At 43.7% G+C, this 6,848-nt stretch overlaps 1 non-coding gene across 1 annotated transcript; it reads right to left on the bottom strand.

Annotated features, from left to right (window-relative positions):
* Positions 1–5,650: 5,650 nt before the first annotated feature.
* LOC115644675 lies at positions 5,651–5,754 on the bottom strand. Its single transcript, XR_003998589.1, has one exon. It is a non-coding gene; the product is annotated as a U6 spliceosomal RNA (small nuclear RNA).
* Positions 5,755–6,848: the final 1,094 nt, after the last annotated feature.

The following is a 6,848-nucleotide window of genomic DNA, read 5'->3' as shown; positions in this document are numbered from 1 at the left end:
GCCCTACAAAAAGTCTTGTCAAGATGCAAAGCTGTAGAGTAAACAAGAATAATCATGGGAGAGGCTTTGGATTGGAACTTGGGAGACGGGGGTTCTATTCTTAGTCCTGAGTGCTGAAGTGATTTACCCAAGGTTACTCCCCTCTTTGCGTCTCTTCCCTCCCACTCTTTTTGTAAAATGTGATACTTGCCTGCCTCTGCAAACTGTTTTGAGATCTGCAGATGAAAAGTACTCAGAGCTCAATGTTATCTTCCTTTTATGTTTAGTCAGAACAGAGCTTTAAAATCTATTTTATAACCGTGAGGTCACAGCAGGATTGTGGATCAAAACTTTGTAAATGTGGAGGTAGCATAAGTATTTTCGCTTCATTAAAGGAATATTGCAATATTTGGCTCAGATTGGAAGAGATGAGATGGTGTTGCCTGCAGTGCTATTTCCTGGAAGTGTCTTCAGAGCGGAAGTGTCAACATGCTGTTGGTCTTAGTTTTGTCAGCTTATTCTTAATATGGCCTTGAACAGATCCTAGCAGGAATTTGTCATAAGGCTGATATTGTTGGATCTTGTGAACTAGAACATCTGCAATAGTTTCTCTTTTATGGTGGGTGGTGTGTGTGTGTGTGTGTGTGTGTGTGTGTGTGTGTGTGTTCTCTCTACACAACAGTAAGAATGAGGTAAGAACATGGGCACAGTTGGGTTCTAAATAACTCTTTACAAACTATATACAAACATACAATGCCTAACTAAATATATACAGTAACTCTTTGCTTAACGTGGACTTTAAGCAAAATGATGTTAAGCAAATCCAATTTCCCCATAAGAATTAATGTAAATGGGGGGAGAGGGGGTTAGGTTCCAGGGAAATTTTTTTCACCAGACAAAAAGCTAGATATTATATAGAGTTACACACCGTACACATTTTAAACAAACAATTTAATACTGTTCACAGCTATGATGATTGTGAAGCTTGGTTGAGTGGTGAAGTTAGAGGGTGGAAGAGGGAGGGATATTTCCCAGGGAATGCCTTGCTGCTAAAAGATGAACTAGCGTTCGGCTGAGCCTTCAACGGTTAATACGTTGTTAATGTAGCCTCTCACACAAGGCAGCACAAACACGAGGGAGGAGAGACAGCATAGCAGACAGAGACAGACACACACTTTGTGTGTGAGGGAGAGAGAGAGATGCACACTGCCGCTTTAAGTAAGCTGATCCACTCTTAAGTGCACTGTCTTTTTAAGCGGATCAGGAAGTTGAGACAGCAGCTGCTTGCCCAAGCTCTCTCTATCTCTCTCTGTCCGTGTCCCTTCCCTGCTCTATATGGAGAAGGGGTAAGCAGGGTGCAGGAGCAGGGGGGAGGGGGACACTGACATTATCCCCCCCTGCACAGCAAGTAGGAGTCTCTAGGAGCAGCTCCAAGGCAGAGGGCAGGAGCAGCACATGGCAGTCGGGGAGGGACAGCTGAACTGTCAGCAATTGCTAGCCTGCTGGGCGGCTGCCGCACAGGGAGCTTAGGGGAGCAGGGAGCTGATGGGGGGCTGCAGGTCCACCCTGGTTCCAAGCCCCCCATCAGCTAGCTCCAAGGGGCTGCTCTTCCTGCAAGCAGTGGACAAAGCAGGCGGCTGCCAAATGATGTTAGAAGGGAGCATTGCACAACTTTAAATGAGCATGTTCCCTAATTGATCAGCAATGTAACAATGAAACAACGTTAACCGGGACGACTTTAAGTGAGGAGTTACTGTACACATTTGCTGTTTGGATCTAGTAGTTCTGAAATACAAGTAGGCTTGGGAGAATTCAATTTTTTGTAAAATCTTTGATGGTTATATCTGTCTTTATGCATTTTTAAAAACTTGTTATCTGTTTAAACTCTAAGCTATGCAGACTCATGGGATTTAACCACTTTATATGATTTTACTTAAATTTTCACACTTGCGGGAAATTATGGTGGGGTCAGACAAGGGGGGGTGTCAGACAGTTATGTAATGGCAGATGTTGAGATTCAAAGGTAAAGCTTTATACCATTAAAACACAAATTGTCAGCAAGACATGTCAAAGGATACAAAGTAAATATCCTCAAAACAAGCTTCAATAAGTTTTCAAGCAGCTTTTTTCTATCTGTAAATTTTGATGATCAGTGAAAATAGTTTTGTTGGTATGTGTGTAAGTGTGTGGGTGTGTGTTGAAATTGATAGTTACTGACACTTGCTAATAAAAATCTAATCCTTCCAAGCCTGAATGAGACAGGGAGGCCCACTGCAGGCTCCCAAAGTATTTAAAGGGATACTGCCCAATTCCTGTGCATTCTACTGTGGGCTTATTATGTGTCTGCAGGCTACTGTGGTTTTAGATCTTTCATCTGATTGAAATACAGGATCTAGATTTTTTTTTTTTTTTGAAAGAGTATTTTTAAACTGGGTATTCTGCCTTCTGTATGATGAGAAGATCACTTGAAAAAGGATATTCACAGCTTCTCAATAGAGAATGCACCCTTCTTCCAGCCCTAGAAAGCCTTCAAGACTACTTATAAAACTATAGAGGCTTTTTATTTGGGTGTGTTTGTAGCAATTCTATCTTAGGTCACTTGTTTCTTGTGATGTGACCTACCCATTCAGACCTCCAAAAATGTTTTCCCAATCCACCCATCAGATTTGCTACCCCATCTCATACAGACAACCTTTTAAAAGTGATAATTGTATCTTTATATGTAGTGCATTTTTTATTACACCTAAAATGTACTAAAACACTTGGCAGCCATCTCATTTTTGTAGTATGTATTGGAATAAATGTACAGGGAAACTACATGTGTTAGAAGTTCTCTTTACACCTTCAGCTAGTATCTTACTTCCAATATACTCAGGTGTCACATTCCATGGTGCAATCCAGACCAGTGAGGGGTTGTTACCACCTGTTGTTGTTCCTACTGGGCCACTCACAGTCTATCAACATGCAGGTCACACCCTGAGTTTCTATGTATAGCTGCAGCTCTGACCCCAGCAGCCTGTCAGCCAGGGCCTGCTCCAGGCCCCAGCGCGCCAAGCACGTGCTTGGGGTGGCATGCCACAGGGGGCGCTCTGCTGGTTGCCAGGAGGGCGGCAGGCGGCTCTGGTGGACCTCCCGCAGGTATGCCTGCGGAGGGTCCGCTGGTCCCGCGGCTCTGGTGGAGCATCCTCAGGCATGCCTACGGGATGTCCACCAGAGCACCGCGGAGCACCGGAGCCTGCGGGATGTCCACCTGAGCCGTGGGACCGGCAAGCGGCGGATCCTCCCCCCCGCAGCGTGACGCTGTGCTTGGGGCGATGAAATGGCTAGAGCCGGCCCTGCTGTCAGCAACACTCCAGGCACACTCTGTCTTGGTTACTACTTGCAGGGTGGCCTCAATACATTGCTAGTCCCAATTTCCACCAAATGTGTGTTCTGCACTGCGCAGCACTCTCCTGGACATTTGCCCCTGTAATGGGTCAATATTCAACAATTTGCTACTTTAATTGGAGTTACCAAATAGTTCAGTTCAAACACAACACTGGCTTCATTTTAATTAAAAAATAAAATAACTTTATTTAGCTACAAAGAGATTTTAAGTGAGTGCAAGCATTAAAGTCAGAAATGGTTGCAAGAGAAATAAATATAAAACACTTTCTAGTATCTAAAACTTCGCAAACTAGACTTAGTTCAAGGTAAAATTCTCACTGCAGTTTGTCAGCAATGTTGACCAGATTCCCAGGTCAAGATGTCTTTTGCCCCAAAGTCAAAGGACTGGTTCCTTTGTCCTTTTAGGTGAGAGGAAGGGTCAGGCGGGGCAGAGAGTCTCAAGAACCTTGTTTACTACTTACTTGTGAATTGAGGAAAACACACATTCCTTTGTTTAGAATAGATCTATTTAATAGCTCTTGCCTAGTCAGGGCTGTGTGGGTTTGGACATGTGCTCACATCATCATTTGGGAATTCATAACTTTACATATAATGTTACTGTTAAATAAAAACTAGACTAAAGGCTTTCCTAAGGCTTAAAGTAGGAGGAGGATAGGCCCGATGATATCCTAGAGGGAACAGCAGCATTGACACAATAAACATAAGCCCTGTGGAATATGGGGAAGTGCAGCCTACCCTGCAGTCAGCCCTCTCAATCAGCCAGCATCCAGATGTGGAACTCAGTGTGTGATAAAGAGCCAAAATTGTGGGGAGGGGGGTCATGCAAAACTTATGTGGGAAATTTAAAATGATTTGGGCTTCCTTCCTTTATTCTGAACTCTTTCCATGAGCTTCAGCTTAGTGATTTGTTGTCTCTGTTGTAAATTCATTAGTGAGGATGATGCCAAGTTAGGGTGGAACACGAATAACTTGTGGAGAGATATGTGGTAGCTTAGCATCATCCAAGAGGATGACTGAAAGGGGTGTTTGTGCTCTTGGGGAAGGGGGCAGATGTGCACAGTTTTCTTAAATTCCAATTTTGAAAGTACAGAGGATTGAAAAATGAATAAGAAACAGAAAAAATAAGAAGAGGCCGAGGGTGTCGGATAATACACTACCCAGGTTGCTATTTGTGTCTTCACAACCTTGGACCTGGATGGGTTGTCTGAGTGTGCTGTACCCTTGTGTAAAGGTACAGTTAGCTGGAGAGAGAGTGCCAAGTTTCTTTGGTTTCTAGGAATTCAGTCTGTCCACGTGTTCTGTGAAGGAGATCCAGTTGTTCCTATTTAATATATTGGTTTTCCATAACTAGCAAATTCCCTCATTCTCAGTATGATACCTAGTGATACTGTCCCTCTCTCACCCTTCGCCCTGCAGTCTGTGGGTTTGTATAATAAATGAGCACTTAGCAGCAGCTGGAAAATAAATTCTTTCCTCTTCATGTTATGCTGTAAAATTAACATCTGGTAAAACTAAAGAGAGATTGTGGGATCACAGTCAGGTGATGGCTGAAACAAGGGAAGAGTCAAATCTTCTAAAATCCCCAGTTTGAGGGAATCCCCATCAAATGTGAATGAATGAGCTGGTTTCACTACATTCTCAAGCTCACTCAGAAATAGTCCCACAAATACTCCGGCCTTTTTAATGGTGTAAGGATAAATTACTACTGGCTATTCCTACAGAAGTCGACTAAAGCTGAGGAAGGAAGACAAAAGGAGAAGGGCCCGGGACATCTTCTTTTCTCCCACAGGGACATGGCCAAGAGTAAGGGCTTGTCTATACTAGCAAGTTTCTGCTCAGTAAAGCAGTTTTTTGTACTCAAATTGCAAACGTGTACACACTGCCAAGCCACTTTGTGCGCAGAAACTCCTCAGCTGCATCACTGCAAAAAACCCACCTTGATGAGAGTCGTAAGGCTATTTGTGCAGCCGTTCCAGGGCTCTATTGCCAGTGTAGACACTTGATTGCTTTCTGCACTGTAATTGGCCTCCAGAGCTGTCCCATAATGCCTCAAGTCACCACTCTGCTTATTGTTTTGAACTTGGCTGCCCTGGAGACATATACCCCTTCCCTTTCAAAGCACCATTTCTGACAGCCATTGTGTCCTGTGCTGATCTGCTCCGGGACACAAAGCAAACCATTAATGTGGAATGGTGCTGTTGAACACAGAGGTAAGTGTGTGTGTGTGAGAGAGAGAGAAAAAGAGAGGGTGATTGCTGTGCAGAGAGCCCAGGGAGGGAGGTGGGGATTGATGGGATGCTTCATGAATTTGCGTGTCATCCTTGCGCAGGGGCCATGCTACTCTTCTCTGTATCATTCCAGTTTTAGTATATGTGCTGCTGTCTGAACTTACAAGAAGCATGCTGACACACACTGTCCCCCAAAACACACAGTCTCCCCTCCTCCATAACACACACACACACTCTCCTTGTCACACACTTCCCTCCCTCCCCCTTCAGTTGAAAAGCAGTTGGCAATGTAGTAGGATGTCCATGGAACAATGGGATTGGGAAACCTGCATCATGTGATGCTGTGCCTGCCCCATGAGGCATTGCAAACCCTTCCCAAAGCACCCTGTGGCTCGTTGCACTGTGGGATAGCTACTACACTGCACTGCTGTCTTTGCCATTGCAAGAGCTGCTAATGTGGATGCACTCCAGCATCACAAGAACCACAGTGTGGACACGCAACAGCAGTTTAATTCCAGCATTTGAATAAAAAGATATAACTTGTGGTACAGAAAACTGATAGTGTAGACATACCCTAAGTTATTCCTTTTCCATTCAAAGGTAGGGGAGGCAGAATGATCTGGAGGTGGTTTGTCCTGCTTTCGGGTTAGCCAAGGATCACTGTGGCCAAATGACATATGACCCCAGGGCGAGGTTACTTGAACAGATTGAGGTGGTTCTTAGCCAATTAGAAAGAGGTAGGAGTCTTTCCTGACTTAAGTTGTTGTTGCTGCTGTGGATAACAGCATGTTTCTGATAGATCCTAGCATTTTTCTTCTAGGAATCAGTGAGGTATTTACTCTGTTCCAATTTTTAATCTGTGTTACTCTGGAAATGGGATTTTTGCCCAAGGTTAACACTTTATTGTTCTTTATCCGTATTAGATGGAGCCTTCCAAATTACTAAGCATTTTTAAAATCTGCAGTGAAACCCTTAGATCCATTTTATGTGCACTATAAAACTGCCACCCAACACATTGTTAGATAGGACAACAGTTAGTTAATATTGGTACATGAGGAGCACCATTCCTCAATGTATAACTTTAACAGTGGATATTTTCTATGTGTTTAAGTTTTGTTTTAGTGGCACTTTTTGTAGTAACATCTGGCTGATAACATTTTTCCTACCAAGCAAGTCAAATGCTTTCCTTCCCTTTCCCTCAGCCAGGTGCTGAAGCAAGTGCCAACCCTTAAACACATGAGCAGTCCCATCAAA

Source organism: Gopherus evgoodei, chromosome 1, assembly GCF_007399415.2.
Source record: "Gopherus evgoodei ecotype Sinaloan lineage chromosome 1, rGopEvg1_v1.p, whole genome shotgun sequence".
Classification (NCBI taxonomy): Eukaryota; Metazoa; Chordata; order Testudines; family Testudinidae; genus Gopherus; species Gopherus evgoodei.
This window is presented reverse-complemented; position numbering and strand designations above follow the sequence as displayed.